The sequence below is a fragment of the Triturus cristatus genome, chromosome 6 (genome assembly GCF_964204655.1).
Source record: "Triturus cristatus chromosome 6, aTriCri1.1, whole genome shotgun sequence".
Lineage (NCBI taxonomy): Eukaryota > Metazoa > Chordata > Amphibia > Caudata > Salamandridae > Triturus > Triturus cristatus.
In genome coordinates this window covers 427,754,703-427,777,227 of record NC_140589.1, presented here as the reverse complement: position 1 = coordinate 427,777,227, position 22,525 = coordinate 427,754,703, and the positions used below count along the sequence as shown (strand labels likewise).

Sequence of the window (22,525 nt, the reverse complement as noted above, 5' to 3'; positions counted from 1 at the left end):
TGCTCAAAATTGCAAAAAAGGGATCCTAAGTTTAGTATTGACATTTCTTATGGAATCTCGTACTTGGGTAAATGAAATTCAGTAAGGTAGCCTGCATAATAACATATATGACTATAGGGCTCATTACCTTATGTGTTTCACCATTTCCACACACTAGAACTAATGGGTGTTACTATTCTGCATTTTAATTGTGCACAATTTATTGACCTCGTAATGAGTTGGCCCTGCAAGATTCATTCTTGTGCACTGAAGGTCGCGCAGATGTCAGCAGCAAGAGTTAAACTCGCCAAGCCATCTTGTTTGCTCAGTAATGATTAACAGCTGCTATATTTTCTAACTGAGAGACACCACCATTCATCAAATCTTTTCATTCTTCTGTGCACCCCACAGCTTCCTCTCTTAGTATTGCCCGCTCTTTCATTCTGTGTTTTTTTTTTTTTTAAATCGGATACCAAATTATAGGAGATCAACTTAATGGAATTCTTGTTAATTCTGAACACGAAATTACCAAATTCTGGATTTTTTCTATTGCTTTCCGAGAGCCTTACATCCACCAAAAATTGCTCTTAATCCATGAGTCCTAATTTAATAAAAGGGGAAATGGGATACGACAATGTCACTGCTGAGTAAGTTATGCACTTGTTGCTGGTAGTGATAAAATCATCTGCACACAATGTCCGTCCCCAAAACCAATTCAGAAATATTGATTTTATAAGATCACCGATTATTCTTAATTTTGTGATTGAGAACTTTTAGCAATGTTTTTCTTCCTTAAGCACATTCGGTAAACCTTGAAGCTCTGAATCTGCAAGTAAGACACCTGACCACTTCATGCTTTCATTTCTCAGTATTCTTGAAGATAATAAAGTTTACTGGTATTTTGGCTTCAGGCCTTTTAGCCTGAGGCCACGGGGATTCAACACTGAGCCTTTTACTCCCTCAAAAGACTGCCTCTGTTAATGCCCTCCTCAATGTCACCTTCCTCTCCTATATTCTTCTAACTACATTATTCTTGAACTATTCTTTCAAAAAGTGCTTTAACACCTATTGCTGAATGTACGCTGTACAAATATAAAAAGTACGTCATTAAATGAACACATGATCCATGAATATCTTATGAGTCAGGCAAGAATTAGTAGTTGCTTATAGATATACTACTGCTCCTAACAAATCCAGAAGAGGAATCCACTCACATAGACATCTGGGAAATGAAGGTTGCTTCTAGGAAGAATTCACAGATCTGTTTGCTGCTGAGTGAATAATAATGCACAGATCATGATCACAGGGATTTGAACATCCCATTTTAGTGTCTTTTTTTTAAACCACTTACATGCTTTGGTTCTAACACAACTACTTTACACTGCCACACAATACAGGTTAGGTTCTAGACGTGATGTTAATTAGCAAGCTCTGTATTTCAGAGCTAATTGTTAAATAATATTGTGGCCTGCTACATCTATGAATACCAAACCGACTAATTGCTAGGCCGATACTCATGGAAAAACTGTTGTGAAAAATCATTAAATTCAGCTTCAAAAATTTTCATGAAACTTGGTGATGCTCTATTCACAAAGTTACTTTCGCCATTAGAAGAACCGATTAATTTATATGCCAGCATCATGAAATAATTTGTGAACCTCTAGCATTTCGAAAGACATTTATTGTTGGTGCGAATGCAATAGTGACACAAAAGGTGATACATTCTGGAGCTTCTCTTTCTCCAAGTATGCTAGGGACTGTCACATCCAAGATAACTTTACAGAACTAATGGGCACCATCTGGGCCAGAGTTATTCCATTTAACAAAGTTTGACAGTCAGTATATACATGCCTCCCCTCATATAAACAAAACTAAAAAGGTTTACATTGCCACAAGTGTACTGCATGAACAATAGACAATTTCTGATAGATCCTTCTACTACAGAGTCTTCACCTTTAGAATAATAATCCCCAGGCACCAGACTGGATCCGGCAGTGCTCCCGTGTGCCGGCATCTGGCGTTGTTTGGGTCTGCAGTGACCCCGCTCCGCCCCAGAAAGAACAGAGCAGTGCTGCATAGAAGTGCCTCCAATGTAGGCTGAGCCTTCAAACGGAGATCCAGAGCTCCTCACCCCTTTTCTTTTTTTCCCATATGAGTTTTTTTCTCTGATACAAATTGAAAACCTGTGTGCAAGGGAAACATTTGCACTCCCAAAACTACAGGATTTAAGCATTGACATGACTATTGAAAACAAACGTCTGTGACAGACGCGCACCAAGTATGTCTTTGGTGTTTGGACACTGGCTACAACTTCAAGTTGTGTTCAGTAATGTGCCCTCATGAACCTGAAGGCAATCTGGGACCACTAGTCATGGAAAATTGGAAGAAACTACACAAGTCTCGCTGAAGTTGAGAGTACAGACTTGTTCCCTATCTCAAAGTTGTTCCTACAATAAGTCTTCTTTGCAGTTGAAGTCTTCCTGTAAGTCAAAACGGATGCACAAGGCCAAACAGACCCCATCCTGCCGATATTCTCCAAGAAGTCACAAGGGCATCAAGGTGCCACTTGGTCTTGCTCCCAATCTTCCATCGAGGAGACGATTCCGCAGTTCATCCTGATGCACCCCAAGTTCCCTGGGTCATCAGCAACGCCACAACAGATCGAAGCCTGTAGGGAGGCCATGTGGTGCATCTGTGGACCTCTCTTCTGGTTCCCTCTGGTGCGCCTTTGGTCTCCAAGGACACACGGAGGCCTACATTCTAATTGCTGTCTGCAGATTTGTCCTTTGTGCAGTCTGCCTCTCGAACATGCCTTGGATGCACCCCGACTTTGCTCCTGACTTCCACTGTGGTGGCATAATGAGCTCCGTTTCCTTCGCTGCCAGCCCAAATGCTGGAGGTGGACCTTTAACTGTTACCAGTGTCTGTATTGTCACTGCCTCCACCCACGCAGTCAGATTTAGACAACATTGCCCCTACTGCAGAGTTGCTCTCCATCCACCAGCTTTTTGATTCTAGGCCACCAGCAGAAGAAAGTGTTTCCTTTGCTGTCGTAATAAGTCATGCAACTGAGATCTTGGACCTACAACTTACTTCTCTGGTAGCTTAAACCTAATTACTTACTGATGTTTTGCAGTCTGTGGGACCTGGTTAGCAAGATCTTGCCAGCAGTCCTTGAGGAGTTTCGAGCATCCCTGATATTAGTCAGGATGGTCAAAATATGACCAAATAAGTAATTCATCCTGGCCTATCTGAAAGAAACACGTTTGTTATAGATTCCTTACCTTACCTTAGAATTACCCCCAGGCATCAGACTGGATCCGGAAAGTTTTTCCGTCAGCAGTACCTCTGTGAAGGTGGCGTCAATCGCCTCCGCGTCCATCGTTGGCATCGTGGTCGCCGGGATGACATCGCGGTAGCTACATATACACCAGCTTATCGCGCTGACGTCAGTTCTTTCTTTTTCTGCGCCAACCAGCGCAGTTCCAGGAAGAGCGGTACCTCCAGTAATTTTTTGACTGACTTTTTTTCTCGTCATTTGTTGACTTCTTTTTTGAGTCTTCGACTCCTGGTGCACGAGGGATGCTCGGTTTCAAGCCATGCGGTTCCATTCAGCGGATGATGTCGGTGACGGATCCGCACCACGTGTGTCTCTTTTGCCTTGAGCGAGACCACGACCCCAAGTCGTGCTCCGACTGCTGGTCGATGGCGCCGAAGTCTTTGCGGGAGCGGTCCCGAAAGCTGCTTGAGCACCGGCAGTTGGCTCCGTGCCATTCGAGGTCCCGGTCGCGAGGGAGGTAGAGGTACCAGTCGCGGAGCCACCACCATTCGTCCAAGTCTTCGCACTCGAGGTAAGGTAGGTTGAAGCATAGAAAGAAGTCTAAGAAGCACCGTCGCTCTTCGACTTCTCCTCGTCGGGCGGCCCCCCGCTTGCGGCTCTGCGCTCGGAGCCCGAAGAGTCGACTCCACTTTTCCCTCCCTTTCTGTGACCCAGAACGACTCCCGCCCAGCTTCTTGCGTTCTATGAGGCAATGCATGCCATCTATGGGTGGCCGGAACCTGCCGGCACGCCTTCGGGCCCAACGGACTCGGTTGGATCCATGCGTGGCTCCGGATCGTCACCTGTTGACCTGATTACGCCTCCACCGGCGCTGCTTCCTCCGCCACCACTACTGAGCTCGACACCGGTCGGCCCCCCGGCCGGCGTCGAGCCAAGCCTCCATCCTGACGTAGACCTGGAGCAGCACCGGTGTCGCCTGGCGCCGGATCCGGCGCAGAGTGGGGTTTTTGTGCCCCTGTTCACTCTTGGGGTCCCTTTTCGACCACAATGGCACCCAGAGGATGAGGCGAAGGACTGGGAGGGGTCAGGTGACCCTCTGACTGACCAGTTGGACAGTGAATAGGACTGGAGAGCGGAACTGGGGGATGCCAGTGGTTTGGACACCTTGGCATGTTGTCTCCTCCTACTGTGGCTACGGAGGAGGGAGTGTCATACGCAGTTGAGTTGCGTAGGGCGGCCGAGTCTCTCAACCTCGAGCTTCCTACGTTGGCTGTCCGGATTAATATCCTGACAGAGGTGCTTCAACCAGCTGTGAGCTCTTCGGAGCCATTGCTGCCGTTTAATGAGGCCCTCACGGACGTCCTTTTGGGCACGTGGTCCAGGCCCAACATGGGGGCTCCGGTGGACAGGATGATTGCCCGATGCTACCGCCCAGCCCTGGGCGACCCCACTTTCCTCTCCCAACACCCCACCCCGGAGAGCTTGGTGGTCCAAGACTCCACTTCCAAGAGCTCATTGCCTACCGCTCCACTAGAAAGGGAGTTCATGAAGCTGGACCAACTTGGAAAGAAAAGTTTCTCTTCTGCCAGCTTAGGACTGCGGTCGGTAAACACCGCATGTCTCTTGGGCCATTATTCCCACTCGTGTGGGATACGGTTGCGCAGGTGCTGCCTCAGTGTCGGAGGAGGCCCGGACAGTGCTCCCCCAGGCTGTCGCCACCGGGAGGTATGTGGCGCAGTTTACCATCCATTGTGGGCTGGACACCTCAGACTCAGCGTCAGTAGCGCTTCGTCGCTACACCTGGATGAGATTGACCGGCTTTTCAGGGGATGTCCAGAACACCTTGATGGATATGTCCTTTGATGGCTGTCGCGTTTTTGGCGACAAAGAAGACACCGCTCTAGAGCATTTCAAGGACTCATGGGCTACGGCCAAGTCCTTGGGCCTCTCCACCTGCCCTGCGCAGTCTGCTTTTTGCCCCTTATGTGGCTACAGAAGGGGTGCCCCGCTACGTCCTGCCCAGAGCCACAGGCCGCAGCAAGTTACCCACCCTTCGCACGGCCGGGGACGTGGGAACAACCGTTGTGGTTCCAGGGGCCAGCGGGTGGGCCAGTCCACCAAACCCCCACCTCTGCAGCAGCCTCCAAACCCTCCTAGTCCGACCTTTCAGGCCCATCAAACACCAGTGGGCGGCAGGATTCACCATCACCTCCCTCACTGGCGCACCATCACGTCGGACAGGTGGGTTTTGCAAATAGTCCGATGGGTCTCCTCCCTCCCCTTCGAGACTACCCCTCCAGCCATGCCACCAAGATACCACCACATGTCGGAGGATCATCTGGCTCTTCTCCAGCAGGGAGTTACGACTCTCTTGGCCAAGGGAGCCATCGAGCGCGTTCCTGTCCCAGAAGAAGGTCGTGGTTGTTACTCCCACTGCTTTCTGGTCCCCAAGAAGGACAAGGGCCTCCGGAAGGAGAAGTTCAAGATGTTGACGCTTGCTCAGGTCTTGTGTGCCCTCGACCCAGAAGACTGGATGGTAGCGTTGGATTTGCATGGCACTTATTTTCACATCCCCGTCCTGCCGGCCCATCGGCGTTACCTACAATTCACGGTAGGCCATGATCATTTTCAGTTCACCGTGCTCCCCTTTGGCCTGACCAGCGCCCCTCGGGTGTTCACGAAAGTGATGGCGGTGGTCGCGGCTCATCTGTGCAGATCAGGGGTTTCAGTCTTCCCCTATCTCGACGACGGGCTGTTGAAGGCGGGCTTGCTCCAGGCAGTCGTCTCCCACCTCCAGACTACGGCCGACCTCCTGCATTTGCTGGAGTTCTCCATCAATGTGCCGAACTAATACCGGATTCCTTCTCAGAAGCTCCTCTTCATTGGAGCGGTTCTGAACACAACGCAGTTTCGGGTCTATCCTCCCGAACAGCAAGTCCGGGATATTCAGGCTATGATTCTGATCTTTCAACCTCTATCCCGGGTTTCGGTCAGAATGACCCTGAGGCTGCTGGGCCTCATGGCCTCCTGTATCCTGCTGGTCGATCTTGCCAAGTGGCATATGCGGGCTCAGCAGTGGGACCTGAAGTTCCAGTGGGCACAGCATATAGGGAATCTGTCCGATTGCGTCCATATCTCTGAGGGCACTGCACGACAACTGCAGTGGTGGCTCACAAATCCGGATTGAATCCATGGCAGATCCCTCTCCCTTCCTCAACCAGACCACACGTGGTGACGGACGCATCCCTTCTGGGATGGGGCGTCCACATGGGAGAGGCGGAGATCAGAGGCCTCTGGTCTCCGGCAGAGTCTGGGTTCCACATCAACCTTCAGGAGCTCCGGGCGATTCATCTTGCACTGAAAGCTGGCATATCCCTGGTGGTTCAACACCTGGCAGGTTCTCTGAACGCCAGGGCGGATGAACTCTGCTGCAGGTGCATGATGGATCACGAATGGCATCTTCACTCGGAGGTGGCCTCTTTCAACAGTGGGGGGGAGACTTGGTTCGATCTATTCGCCACCGAAGAGAACGTGCAATGTCAGGAATTGTGCGCTTTGGAATTTCCAAGGTGGCACTCGCTAGGCGCCGCTTTTTGTCGCGAGTGGAGTTGCGGTTTGTTGTACGCCTTTCCGCCTATACCACTTCTGCCCAGAGTGCTGAAGAAGATTGGGCGCGACCGGGCCCAAGTCATTCTTGTGGCCCCTGATTGGGCATGAAGAGTCTGGTATCCCGAGCTGCTCAACATGGCCATCGATCCTCTGATCAGACTGCCTCTTTGGGAGGATCTTCTGTCGCAAGAGCAGGGGACGGTCCTCCACCTGAATCTGTCCAGCCTCCACCTCCTTGCGTGGAGATTGAGCGGCGGCAGTTGACGTCTTTCGACCTGCCTCCTGAAGTCTGTGATGTAATCTTGGCAGCCAGGCATCCCTCCACTAAGATGGTATACGCCTGCCGGTGGAACAAGTTTGTGCCATGGTGCATGGCAAAGGCCTAGGACCCCCTTTCTGCCCCTCTTTCTGAGGTTCTCTTGTTTCTTCTTTCTCTAGCCCAGCAGGGCTCTGCTCTGGGGACTAACCAGGGTTATCTTTCGGCCATCTCTGCCTTGCTTTGTCTTCTACATCAGCCTTCCCTTTTCAAGTCCCTGGTTGTAAGTCGCTTCTTGAAAGGCATAACTCATCTCTTTCCTCCTATTCCCTTCGTTATGCCTCAGTGGAACTTGAACCTGGTTTTAACTTATTTAATGTGCGCTCCCTTTTAGCCACTTCACAACTGTCTTTTAAGGCTCTTGACTCAAAACTGCGTTCCTGGTGGCCATCACCTCTGCCAGACGAGTGAGTGAGCTCCAGGTGCTTTCTTCTAAGCCTCTTTTTCTCTCTGTACATCCGGACAAAGTTGTCCTCAGGACTCGTCCGTCCTTTCTGCCTAAGGTTGTCACTGCCTTCCACATCGGGCAGACTATCTCCTTGCCCACCTTCTTTCTGCCTCCACATCCTTCGAAAGAGGAAGAGAGGGGGAAGAGAGGCTCCACCGTCTGGACCCAAAACTTGTGCTTTCTTTCTATCTGGATCGCACAAAACCGTTCTGGGTGGATGACCAACTCTTTGTTGGCTACTTGGGTGCCAAGAAAGGTCGGGCCGTACACAAGCGAACCATTTCTCGATGGGTCGTTTTGTGTATAAAAGCATGCTATTCTCTGGCTAAAAAAGAGCCTCCAGTGGGGGTACGTGCCAATTCCACCAGGGCAACAGCAGCCACTACTCCCTTGGGAAGAGGAGTTCCTCTACATGACATCTGTCGGGCAGCTACGTGGGCATCACTGCACACGTTTATGAAACACTACTGTCTGGACAGCCAAGTCAGGAGAGACAGCTTCTTTGGCCGTTCTGTTCTTCATGACTTTCTGGTGTGATCTTGGTTCGCAGACTCACCACCGGGGTTGGTATTGCTGGGGTATCTATTCTAAGGTAAGGAATCTATAACTAACTTGTTTTCTTTCAGATGAACAAGTTACTTACCTTCGGTAACAATATATCTGTAGGAAACATTAGGTTCGAGGCATATGAGCTGCAGATCACAGACTGAGGATAAGATCGCCATCTGGTGTTGGGCTCGGATGAAGCCTTTGGTCACGAGATAGGTGACTCCTCCCCTGGACAACAGTGCGCATGGGCATCCACTCCATCGTCCGATTGTTTTTTTCCGCCATTGGGTTCGGATGAACTTTTTTCCGCTCCAGCAGAAAACTTCCAGCAATCAAAATAACTTCTCAATCTTCATTCCATCGACGTCGAAATCAACTCGGACCGGTTCCGGAAGCGGCTGATGGACAGGACACCCTTCAAAAAATGCCCCCGGTGTGGAGCGAAGTTCCCCCATAGTGACCACCACGAGGTTTGCAACCTCTGCCTGTCGCCGGAACATAACGAATCGAACTGTCCAGCTTGTGCCGCTTTCCGTTCCAAGAAGACCCTCCGGGACCAAAGAGCTCGACGCCACGTCATGGCCAAACCAGCTCCAGAACCGGAGGACATCTTTGCTCAGGATGTTCCTGAAAATGACACCGAAGATCTCGAGATCGTGTCCGAGGCCGACGATTCCGATGACCTCATCACTCCAGGGCAGCGTGTGAGTACCACCCCCCTGCCCCTACCCCATCCAAAAAGACATTGGTCAAGACTCCGCCAGCTGGGCCCAGTCGCGACCGAAAATCCTCTTCAGAAGCCCCGCCCTCGGGCCCGGCTCCGAAGACATCTAAGCCTGTAGGTGGCTCGGGCTCGAGCAAACCTCATGTTATTGTGCCTATAATACCTTCGGCACCGAAAACTCCACTGTCGGCACCGAAACAGGCTTCAAGACCGAAATCTCCTTCGGCACCAAAACGTTCCTCGGCACCGAAGTCTCCACCGGCACCGAAACGTTCTTCGACATCGATGCCTAAAAGTCCCTCGGCGCCGAAGATTCCATCGGCGCCGAAGATTCCATCGGCGCCGAAAACTCCGTCCACACCGAAAAAAGTTCATAAAGATCCGAAACGGCCATCGCCACCACCACTTTCGGAGCCGGATGAACTTTTTCGCCCAGATCCTAATCAAAAGCGGATCTACATTAATCCCAAAACCGGACATGTGACTGCAGTCCCATATAAGAAAGGGAAGCTGGACATCACACCACCTCCAGCTCCCATACGGAAGAAGGACTGTGCTACCTCACCACTTCGTCCTTCCTCTCCTGTGTTACCTCCTAACCCATCCCCCCCTACTCCTCCTCCTTCTCCTTTACCTTTACTATCTCCTTCTCATTCACCTCCTCCACAGGATGATAATGATGATTTAGGGGGAGGGGCGGACCCTGATTTATTTAATGATCCTCTTGATCCAAACGACCCTCTTTACGTTCCCAGACACAGCACCAGTAGATGACTGGTCTTATCCAATACCTGACATGCCTGACCCCGCTACCTACCCTTCCAAGCCCTCCCCTCCTGATGACCATTTGGGGTTTGGCCAACTCATAAATAGGGCAGCAACATTCCATGGCGTCACGATGCACACGGACGCCCTTGAAGAGGACTTTCTCCTCGATACTTTTGAGCAGTCGCAAAAAGCTGTTCACATACTGCCCATGATTAAAGGGGTTATAAAGCATGCCACTGAAGTCTTTAAAGACCCTGTTAGAGCTAGGGTTCTCAACCCCCGCATCGAAAAAAAAAATACAGACCAGCCCCGCAGGACCCTGCATACATTAAAGCTCAGCTCCCTTTAGACTCCTTGGTCGTGTCAAATGCCAGGAAGCGTGTTAACTCAGACAACTGGAGAAACGCCTCCCCCGGACAAGCAGTCTAAGCTTTTAGAGGCCTCAGGCAAACGAGTCGCCGCACAGGCGGCGAACCACTGGCGTATTGCCAATACCCAAGCCCTGATAGGGCGCATTATGACCAACTTGAGGACCTTAAGCAACATCTGCCTAAGCCCTTTAAATCCCAGGCTACTGACCTCATTCAAGAAGGCAAATTAATATCTAATGCCTCCATTAAATGCGCCTTAGATGCGGCAGACACTGCTTCTAGGGCGGTCAATACCAGCGTCTTACTCAGACGACATGCCTGGCTTCGTATTTCCGGTTTTAAACCGGAGGTTCAAACCACAATTCTAGCTCAACCTTTCAACCAAGAGCAGCTATTTGGCCCTGCAGTGGACACTGCATTAGAAAAAATGAAGAAAGATAATGAGACTGCCAAATCTATGGGAGCACTGCAGTCTCCTCAAACCCGGGGTTCCTTTCGTCGCTCCTTTTATAGAGGAGCCTCCAAAAATCTGGGAACTGAGACCACGTCCACCTTTAAAAATTCTGGACAAACATTCCCTAACAGAGGATATTTTCGAGGGGGTTATAGGGGAAACAATAACAAAGGTCGAGGGCGGGGCAACATACAACAACACCCGCACCTCCCCAGCCACTAAACAGTGACTTGCCACCACTCCCCCCAGACCATTCCACTCCGGTCGGGGGGCGGCTCCAACAATTCCTACCTGTCTGGACTTCCATCACCACAGACAGGTGGGTAAGACAAATTATCCAGTCTGGCTACTGCCTCGAACTAATACAATCCCCCCCAAACATACCGCCCAAACAACGTCCAATGTCCTCACATCATCTCTCTCTCCTCAAACAAGAAGTTCAATCCCTGTTACAAAAACATGCGATAGAACCAGTCCCTCTTCAACATCAGGGAACAGGAGTATATTCCCTATACTTCCTCATTCCCAAAAAGGACAAAACGTTAAGGCCCATACTGGATCTCAGACTACTAAACCAGTATGTACAATCAGATCATTTTCATATGACCACCCTCCAACAAGTCCTCCCACTATTACAACAGGGAGACTTCCTCGCCACATTGGACCTCAAGGACTCGTACTTTCACATCCCTATGCATCCCGCTCACAGAAAATATCTAAGATTTGTAGTAAATGGGCAACACTATCAATTTACAGTTCTCCCATTCTGAGTAACAACAGCACCCAGAGTGTTCACCAAGTGCTTAGCAGTCGTGGCAGCGCACCTCAGAAGACAACAGATCCATGTCTTCCCCTATCTGGACGATTGGCTCATAAAAGCCAATACTCACCAAAAATGCGTTCTCCACACTCATCGCACTATTCAAACCCTCCACAACTTGGGATTCACTATCAACTACCCCAAATCCCATCTACAGCCCTCCCACTTACACCAGTATCTAGGAGCAACCATAGATACATCCAAAGCTATAGCTTATCCCAGCATTGCCAGGATAACCAGTATACAAAATCTCCTCTCTCAATTTCAAACTCATCAATCACTTCCAGCAAGAGTGTTCATGCAGTTCTAGGCATGATGGCGTCATGCATCTCCATAGTCCCACACGCACGACTTCAAATGCGTCCCTTACAGGAATGTCTAGCACAACAGTGGAACCAAGCTCACAGACAACTTACCGATCTGGTGTTGGTGGACAGTCGCCCACTTCGCTCACTGAAATGGTGGAACACCATCAACCTGTCCAAAGGGCGGCCGTTCTTAGAGCCTCTTCCACAAGTTGTGCTGACTACCGACGCATCTCTCACGGCGTGGGGAGCTCACCTCCTCCAACATACCACTCAGGGCAGATGGACCAGTCAACAAAAACTGCTCCACATCAATCACCTGGAACTCCTAGCAGTGTTCCTGGCACTAAAATCCTTTCAGGTACACCTAAAGAACAAAACTGTCATCATACGCACAGACAACATGACAACAATGTATTATATACAGAAGCAAGGGGGGACACATTCTCTCCAACTGTCCCAACTGGCATAGCAAATCTGTAGATGGGCAATTCCCCAAAACATCTACCTGTTGGCAGAACATCTCCCAGGAATCCACAACCAGGTGGCCGACCTCCTAAGTCGCCACACACAGCAGATCCACGAATGGGAATTACACCCCAAGGTTCTACTCCCATTCTTCCAAAAATGGGGACAACCAGACCTAGACCTGTTCGCCACTCCCGAAAACACAAAATGCCCAACCTTCGCCGCCAGGTTTCCACACCCACAGTCGAAGGACAATGCCCTATGGATGAACTGGTCAGGCAGATTTGCATACGCTTTTCCGCCTCTCCCACTCGTTCCATTTGTGGTACGCAAACTGAAACAACAGTCGCTAACACTAATTCTGGTAGCTCCCACTTGGGCACGTCAACCGTGGTTCACCACACTTCTGGAACTATCTTTAGTTCCACATCAAAAGCTACACCTCTCCCCGGATCTATTAACCCAGAACCATGGAGAAATCAGACACCCAGATCCTCAAACACTGAACCTAGCGATCTGGCTCCTGAGGTCTTAGAGTTTGGGTACCTCAACCTCCCTCCAGACTGTATGAATATCATGAAAGAAGCCAGACGACCTACTACTAGAGCATGTTATGCCGCAAAATGGAAACGATTTGCCATCTACTGCGCTAATAATGACATACATCCATTGGATGCTTCCATCCAAAACATCATTTGCTATCTACTACACTTGCAAAGATGCAATCTAGCGTATTCCTCTATACGTTTACACCTAGCAGCCTTGGCAGCCTACTTGCAAAATAGGCAACACCTGTCCCTCTTTAAGGTACCAGCCATCAAAGCGTTTATGGAAGGTCTGAAAATAATTCTTCCCCCAAGATTACCACCTTCCCCAGTGCGGAATCTCAATGTTGTTCTAACAAGACTTATGGGTCCCCCATTTGAACCTATGCACAAATGTGAATTACAGTTCCTAACATGGAAGGTAGCTTTCCTTATCGCAATCACTTCCCTACGAAGAGTAAGTGAAATACAAGCCCTTACGCTAGAGGAACCTTTCTTACAACTACACCGTAACAAAGTAGTTCTTAGGACAAATCCTAAATTTCTTCCAAAAGTGATTTCCCCTTTCCACCTTAACCAATCAGTAGAGCTACCGGTCTTTTTCCCTAACCCAGACTCCGTAGCGGAAAGGGCCCTACATACCTTAGATGTTAAAAGAGCCTTGCTTTATTACATCGACAGGACAAAACCTTTTCGAAAGACAAAACAACTCTTTGTTGCTTTCGCACCACCACATAAAGGCAATCCCATCTCCAAATCCGGTATAGCCCGGTGGATAGTTAAGTGCATCCAAATATGCTACCAAAAGGCTAAACTTACACTTACAGTTCCCCCTAGGGCGCACTCCACGCGCAAAATAGGGGCTTCTATGGCCTTCTTAGGTAACATTCCCTTAGAAGACATTTGCAAGGCAGCCACGTGGTCTACCACGCATACCTTCACTAAACACTACTGTGTTGATGTGCAAGCCAAACAACAGGCCTCAGTGGGCCAGGCTGTCCTAAAAACTTTATTTCAAACTGCTGCAACGGATACAGGTGACCACCGCTAAGGGGAGACACTGCTATATAGTCTATCCTCAGTGTGTGATCTGCAGCTCATATGCCTCGAACGGAATGTGCTACTTACTAGTATGCATCTGTTCTTGGCATGTAGAGCTGCAGAGTCACACACGCCCACCCGCCTCCCCGGGACCTGTATCTGTTCCAGCATTTGTCTTACTTAGACATCGCACATGGACATCCTTTCTTTTCATTCCTATACACTCCATCTTTTCCCATCATGGCGAAAAACAATCTGACAATGGAGTGGATGCCCATGCGCACTGTTGTCCAGGGGAGGAGTCACCTATCTCGTGACCAAAGGCTTCTTCCGAAGACAACAACAACCTGCAATCATCCGAGCCCAACACCAGATGGCGATCTTATCCTCAGTGTGTGACTCTGCAGCTCTACATGCCAAGAACAGATGCATACTGGTAAGTAGCATATTCCTTAGTTATAGATTACCTACCGCCCCACCCATTCTCCCCATTCTGCGAACTGATTTCTAGGGCTAAGGATATCCTTTCAGGGCCCTAGTTTTGTGCACCAGTGGTCTGTGTCCTGCATGGCTCTGCGTTTCTGGCGCGGAAAGTCCTGTACAGAACTGACGTCTGCGCCCGAGGGCGGCGTCTGAGTAGCTACGGCGACTTCATCCCAACGACTAGGAATGCCAATTACTGACGCGGAGCCGACCGATGCCACCTTCCGACGCGCAGAGGTACTGCTGACGAAAAAACTTTCCAGATCCAGTCTGACGCCTGGGGGTAATTCTAAGGTAAGGAATCTATAACTTACTAATGTTTCTTACAGATATATCGTTACCGAAGGTGAGTAACTTGTTCGTTTGCCACCGATTGCTTGGGACTAGCATTGTGCTCTAGTGTGGTTCTCCATAGCCGGGCATGGACGAAGTCTACGGGCTTCTCTAGAGATGTCCGGTCATCCCTAATGGATATGCCTTTCGATGGATCTCGTCTATTTCCTGAGAAGACTGATTCTGCCCTAAAACGTTTCAGGGAGAGCAGGGGCACAGTGTGTTGTTTGGGACAGTTTGTTGCCAGAAAGATTCCTCAACCATTTCAACTCTTTCCAGGTTTTCCCCCACTGCTGTGAACCCAGTCTTTTCAGAGGCAGGCATCATGCAGATCCCTAGATGCACAATCCCCATCCCCTGTGGTATCTGCTTCCAAATAGCTTTATTTTGCCTAGAGTGGCACTCAACCACCTTTGAGAGGCAGAGTTAGACATTTCCTCCAAGGGTGGTAAACTATCACATCCAGCAAATAAGTCTTTAAGATCAATCCGTGAGACTGTGCCCTTCCATTCCTTTCCAGTATGCTGCGTCTTCTACCCACATCAGAGAGGCTCTAGGAGGAGCATCTGTCCATTTTGTTGCAAGAGGTGCAAGCTTAACTGTCTAAAGGGGGCCACACAGAGGATACTTGACTCAGTAATCAGGACTGGTCCTTAATCTCACTTTTACCTCGTACTGAAAAAAGGACCGAGGCCTTTGTCCTATGTTAGATCTTTGCCCTCTAAATGCCTTCGTATGGAAGTATAAATTCAAAATACTCAGACTGCATCTGGGTGACTGGATGGTAGCCTTGAACCTGCAGAAGTTGTACATTCATGAAACTGTCCTGTGGTCCCGTGAACGTTACCTGCAGTTTTATGTAGATCAGGAGCATTTTCACATTGACATGCTCACCTTTGGCCTTACCTGCGCCTCTTGGGTGTTCACAAAAGTGATGGCAGGGGTTGCCGCAAATCTTTGCTGGTTAGGGATGCCAATTTTGTCCTTCGTTGATGACGTTCAGGCTCATTGCAGGCAGTAGTAGACCACCTCCAGATACCAGCTACACTCTTGACATTGTTTGGGTTAGCAATCAAAGTGCTGAAGTCACACCTGACTCCTTCGTAGAGGCTTCATTCATAGGAGTCCTCTTGGAACCGATGTAGTTCAAGGCCTTCCCTCAGTCTAAATGACTCTGGGTCAGTTATGGTCCCAATGTTTCAACCTCCGTTCTTGGTTTCAATGAGAGCGGTTCTGAGGCTTCTTGCATCCTTCTGGTCTATAATGACAGGTGGCATATGCATGCTCTGCAGTGGAATCTCAGCGGGCCTAGCATCAAGGAAGCTATTAGAATTCCATCCAGTTTTCGGAGAAGACTATAACAGATCTGCAGTGATGGCTGTTCAACTGCAGCTGGACCATCGATAGACCCCTCTTCTTCCCCTACCCAGAGCTGACCTTGGTGGTAGAGGTGTTTTTGCTGGGCTGGGGAGGACATCCACAGCAATTTGTTGGTGTTGCGGGCAATCCACCTGGCTTTGAAGGCCTTCCTGGCATCCATCAAGGGCAGGATTGTACAGATTCTCATGGACAGCACCACCACCATGTGGTGCTATAAATAGCAGGGTGGAATGTGGACCTGGGACCTGTAGCAAGAGGTTCTGTGCCTCTGGATTTGTCTGGAATGTCAGGCCATCTGCCTGATCGTGAACCACCTGGTGGGGATCTTTAACTGCTAGGGCAGACGAACACAGCTGGCAGGCCTGGTGAATCATGTCTGACAGGTGCATCCCTCAGGTAGCACAGGGAATCTTCCAACAATGAGGAGGACCCTAGCTAGATCTTTTCGCTACCGTCTACACCATGCAGTGTCAAAACATTTGCACACTGAGGTTTCCAAGAAGGCTTTCTCTTGTCGAAACATTCCTTCTAGAGTGGTTTCATTGGACTCTTGTACACTTTTCCACCTCTGCCTCTCCTGCGTCGAGTGTTGGAGGAGATCAGGATCAACCAGGTTCAATACCTAGTGGCTCCGGATTGGACCAGGTGAGTATGATACCTGTAGCTTTGCGCATGAGCATCTGTCTTTCAATAAGGCTACTGCCTCAGAACGGTCTTCTGTCACAGCAGCATGGCAGGGTTCTTCACCTGGGCCTCCTTAGTGTGCACCTCTATGCGTGGATATTGTGTTGCGGCAGTTAACTGTATTCGATCTACCGCCCCTCATTAAGGATTTTATCCTTTCTGTCCGCCGTCCTTTTGTTCTGCGCATTCGAACAAATTTGTGGCCTGGCATGGAGCGAACACAGATCCGTTGCAGGCCAGAATATCGGATGTTTCGTTTTGTTTTAACTTTGGTCCAGAAATGTTTTGCTCTAGGCACCATCATAGATAATTTCGTTTGACCTTTCTGCTTCTTAGTGTTTGCCGCACCAGCTGACCTTGTTCAAATCACATGTTGTGATAAGATTTATAAAAGTTTTAGCCCACTTGTTTCTTTGAAAAACATTTGCGATGCCACAGTGAGATCTCAATCTGGTCCTGACTTTCCTCATATGTACATCCTTTGAATTGATCCTCTGCTGCTTGCTACATCTTCTGTCTCTAAAGGCAGTCTTCCTCATCAAAATTACTTCAGCTCGTCTCTTGAGTGATCTCCAGTCTTTCTCAGCGCAGCCATCTGACACAACCCTTTGAGTGTGCGGATGACGGCGCCTGTTAGAAATGAGGGACCGTTCTTCTTAGTCAGGATAAGGGAGTTACACTTCTAAAATAACCCCTGCTCTCACCCCCTTGGTAGCTTGGCACAATCAGTCAGGTTTATGTCAGAGGCAATGTGTAAAGCATTTGCACATAACACACAGTAGTACAGTGAAAACACTACAAAAAACACCACACCAGTTTTAGAAGAATAGCTTGTCTTTATCTGAGTAAAACAAGACCAAAACAATAAAACTCCAACATACAGTTATCAAGATATGAATTATGCAGAAATAGACTTGAAATACAGTTCCTTGAAGTCGATAGGTCTGTACTGAACTATCATGGCATCGTCAACCAACAAATCCAACGGTTCAGGCCGGCTGCAGCATCGCGGACCAGCTACAGTGTCGGGAACACCGCAAGACTGTACCTTTAGAAATGCAGGGTGTTAGGGACCTCGTGATGATCTCCGAAGAGAAGGCGTCTGTTCCGGAGGTCGATGCAGGAGTCGTCGGGCCCTTGAAGTCACATGCGTGCAGGTCTAACTTTGTGAGGTTAAAGTCAGAAGCATCGGCAGGCGTCGAGGTTGCATTGTGAAGTGGAGCGGTGGGGCATACGGTGCCGGTCATCCAGCGGCCTCTGTGAGACCAGGGCTGTGGTGCGAAGTGGGCTGTGCTCATCGCAGTGCTGGCAGGTCACAGTGCAAGCACAGTCGTCGTCGGTGTTAAATGCGCTGTCGTCAGTAGATCCAAGACTGAGGTGCAAGATTGGACAATGCAGTGTGCGGGGCCCGCAGGTCGCGGTGGAAGCCGCGGGGTCGGTTGACGAGCCGGAGGCGATGGTGCTGGCATTGGTGGGCTAAGACTGCGGTGTGGAACGGGGCGGTGCATTGTATAACTTACAAGCGGTACCCTCCAAACCACGGTGCAGGCAGCAGCGCCGATGTCCACTTGGAGCGTTGGTGAGACCAGGCCTGTGGTGTGGATCAGGGCGGTGCTCTGCGTTCTCCACGACCTGTGTCCACAGGTCACGGTGCAGGCAGCGGCGCTTGTGACAGCGTTGCGGCATTTTCGGGGATACCAGGGTGACGGTGTGAAGCGAAGTACTGCGGAAAGCGGTGCCCACAGGTTACGGTGCAGGCAGCGGCTCGGTGGCGGCATCAGACGGCGTCATCAGCGAGACCGAATTTGCAGTGCGAAGTGCGGTAATGCCCTCTGTGTTGCCTTCAGGTCACGGAGCCGGCAGCAGCGTTGTTGACGGCGTTGGGTTACCTTTCTTCTCTGTGTCAGCTGAAACCTCCAATTCCAGAAGCTGGTACCCAGAAGATGTTGAAGTCTCTAATTTCCCTGAGACTTCCAACAGGAGGCAAGCTCTACATCAAGCCCTTGGAGATGTTTAGTATGCAGAAAGAACAGTCCAGTCCTTTCCCTGCCCAAGACAGAAGCAGCAACTGCAGGCCAACCATGCAAAGCAAAAGCAGCAAAGGGTCAGTACTCCTGGCAGCTCTTCTTCTTGGCAGGTTCCTTAGTCCTGCAGTAATCTAAAGTTATGGGGTCAGCACCCTGATATTTATACCACCTTTTCCTTTGAAGTTGGAAACAAATTTCCTCTGGCACACACAACCCAGTTCTGCCTGGCTCAGGCAAGGTTCACTACAGGAAGTGGAGACAGCTTTGTGGAAGGCAGCAACAGTCGTTGTAATGGTATGTGCTATCCACATCGTTGTTTGGAAGGAGCTTTCTTTTCCAAACAATGACGTGCAGATCTGACGTCGCTGGAAGCCGATGGAAGACGGAGAAGAGAGGAACCATGGAGGAGAGAGGTAAGTGTCGTTTTTTTATGTCATGCAGGGGTAGTCTTTTAGGGTTGTTTGAGTAGTGTAGGGACATGCTGGGGCTAGTGTTTTACAGTTTAGGGTAGTGATGTGGTGTATGTGTATTGTAGGGTAGTGTTTTAGGGTTTAGGGTAGTGTCGGGGGGTCGTGCAGGGTAGTGTTTCAGTGTAGGGAACGGGCTGGGGGTAGGGGCAGGGTCGTGCTGGGGGTAGTGTTTTAGGGTTTAGGGTAGTGTTGTGGTGGTAGTGTAGGGTAATGTATTAGGGTTTAGGGTAGTGTCTGCGTGTAGTGCAGGGTAGTGTTTGGGTGTAAGAACAGGACTGGGGGTCGGGGGAGGATTGTGCAGGGGGGAGTGTTTTAGGGTTTAGGGTAGTGTTGTGGTGTGTGTGTAGGGTAGTGTTTTAGGGTTTAGGGTAGTGTTGGGGTGTCGTGCAGGGTAGTGTTGTAGTGTAGGGAGTGGACTGAGGGAAGGGTGAGGGTCGTGCAGGGATTAGTGGTTTAGGGTTGTGGTGTTTGTGTAGTGTAGGGTAGAGTTATATGGTTTAGGGTAGTGTTGGGGGGGTGGTGAAGTGTAGTGTTAGAGTGTAGGGTCCAGGAAGGGGGAAGTTCATTTAAGGGGTAGTGTATTGGTGTTTAGGGTAGTGTAGTGATGTTTAAGTAGTGTAAGGTAGTGTAAGCATGATTTTAGTGCGATGTTTTTAATTAGCATAAACCATAGTACATTTATAACCATTTGCGTTATAAATACATGCGCAGTTAAAACTTGCGAAGTAATGGTTTATGCTAAGTAAAAACATGCGAAGTAATGGTATGCGAAGTATCGACATACATCCAAGAAAATGCCCACTTTATAAAAAGATTTTAAAAAACATCGTCCCTAAAAGATTTTTACATTCTGAGTTCAAGAAGCCTAAACTCCATTTCTCTATTTTGTCCCAGTGGAAAGTTATGCTGGTTAGATGTCAAAAGGCAGCTCATATGTTAACCTATGAGACAGATAGCCTTTCAGTAGTGAAACACGAACTCTGCCTAATTTCCTTATCAGGACATGTATGTAAGAAAGTGGCTCTGTATATACTGCACCAAAGTAAGGTTCAGTGTGCACAGAGTCCACAGTCCCCAGAGGTTTGGCAAAGGCTTAAGTTAGATATAACCTTACTCTCTAAAGTGGTAGCTTGGTCGAGCAGTTAGGCAGTATCAGAGGACAGTGTAAAGCATTTTTGTACACACTTATAGCCTTATGTAGGTAAATTACATTTACCGATTCTTAAATACCGAATTTTACCGATTCGGTATTTATGAATCGGTAAATGTAATGTAGGTAAAAAAATACAGATTCGGTAAGTGTCGGTATTTTAGAATCGGTATTTACCGATTCGGTAATGGTAACCTGTATCTCATTGATTCCTATGGGCCAGGAGGCCCATAGGAATCAATGGGAAGCCAGTTACCATTACCGAATCGGAAAATACCGAATCGGTAATGGGGGGAGCTCAATCAAGGGTGGCAGGGTGTCACATTGACACCCTGTTGCACCCCTGATTCCTGCATGTGTGCACATGTGGCACACATACATGCCCTGAGGGCATGTGTGTCTGCCACATTGCACACATCTAAGGGCCAAATACTGCATTAACAGAGACATTCGTCATTTACCACCAACTTTCAGTTGGTGGTAAATAACGAATCCCCACACCCACCACACACTCCCCCTACATCTCATTTCTGTATTCGGTATTTACCGAATCGGTAAAATTACCGATTCGGTAATTTTACCGATTCGGTAAATTACCGAATACAGAAATGATCCCCCTACATCTCAAAAGCCTAAATACCGGTCGGTAATGGTATATTTACCGAAAATCGGCCGTTAATCGAGGTTGCTGGCCGTTACATTGGGCTACCTACATATGGCCCTTAGTCAGCAAATGGTCTCACACACTCAAGAACTGAACTCTAGGCCAATTGTTTTGTATATAAAAAATATATAGTTGTTTTATTTTAGAACCACAAGTAGGTATCAACATACTTTATCAGAATGAGATGCTTTAGGTAAATACTTTCAATAAGCAATAGACTTTTAAATGCAATAGTTACAGTTGTTGCAATAGGCAACACAAGTTAAACAGAATTATAACATTGAGCTCAATGGGAATTTTAAAGTAAAAACAATATCATTTACTTTGCATAGGTTTTTCTTACTCAGGGCTGGGTCCTGGATTCAGCCCTGGTGCATCTCCTGTAAACAGTTGAAAGAAATCGTTTTTGTTACACAGGCGATTTTTAGGGAGTATTTGTATATTTTAAAAATCGACACTTAGAAGAATTTCTGGCAAAAACCAGGCATTGTTATCCTATGGAAAGAAAGTTTGGTTATCGGAAAATCACAGTTGTAATTGCTTTGTAGGGTCAGTGCTGGGCACAAAGATCCAGCACTGGGATCTCTCCTGATAACAGGTGAGTAATTTCGTTTTCGTTGATCGGGTGATTTTTAGTGAATATTTCAAAGTTTCAAAACTCAACACTTAGAAGAAATTCCAAGTAAAAACCAGTCAACGTTACCCTATTTAAAAAAGTGAGTTATCAGCTTTCAGGTAAGTACTCGACTGGCAGAGTTAAGGTTCTGGGGATAGTCTCGGGGGTCTCCCAGGGTCAGGTAGGTACAGTTGTTACACCCCCAGCGGTACAGGGGCAGCCCGGTGCAGAGAGAGTAGGCCCAATGTTAGCCTATGACGGGCAGGGGGCCTTTGGTTGGTGGCTGCTAGCAGGCAGGCCACGCGACTGTGGGAACTGTGCTCCTGGTCACTTACACAGGGCAAGTGGGGAAGTAGATTAGGACAGATGCTGCACTTCCAGGGGCACTCGGGCGGCTGGGTGCAGAGTGCTTTTGAGCCGTTGTGCGCTCACTAGATTTCAATGGGAAAGCTTCAAGATGGACAAAGGCTGCAAACTCTGGGACGGAGATTCTTCAGGTGCGACCACCACTTCGAGAGGTAAGTTGGGGAGCTGTCGGTTAGGCAGGCACCCAGGAGTTGGACGCAGGGCGCCGGGTGCAGGGGTGTCTTATGGCGTCGGGAAATATTACCCTCTGCTGGTCGCGGTTGGAGGGGTCCCCGGAGTTGAGGCTGCAGGCGTCATCAGGAGCGTCGAGGAGGGTCCTTGGGTGCTGGATTCTTGGTCAGTCGCCGGGGGGACGTCCTCGTGGTCTTTGTTTACTCAGGCACAGGCCGGGCTCGGCGGGTGCATAGTGTGCTGGATTTGCAGGTCCTAGCTTGACACCAGGGGTTGTTGCTTCTTTTAGCAGAACCACTGCTCGTGGGAGTCCCAGTCTTTTAGAGAAGCAAGGCAGTCCAGTCCTCTGGGGTTTTTGAGGTTGCTGACCACTGGAGATGCCGGGGTTTAGTAGGAGCAGGTTCGAGGGTCGACCGGCCTGTAGGGCTGTGGCCAAGTCAGTTGGTGTCATTCTCTTGTTAGTAGCTGCACAGCAGATCTTCTTTCTTCTTGTTCTTCTTGTTT

At 49.0% G+C, this 22,525-nt stretch overlaps 1 protein-coding gene across 1 annotated transcript in view; it reads left to right on the top strand.

Annotated features, from left to right (window-relative positions):
• The window catches only part of CILK1 (ciliogenesis associated kinase 1), a 422,614-nt gene that overhangs the window by 109,031 nt on the left and 291,058 nt on the right, over positions 1-22,525 (top strand). The gene's annotated exons all lie outside the window — the stretch shown is intronic.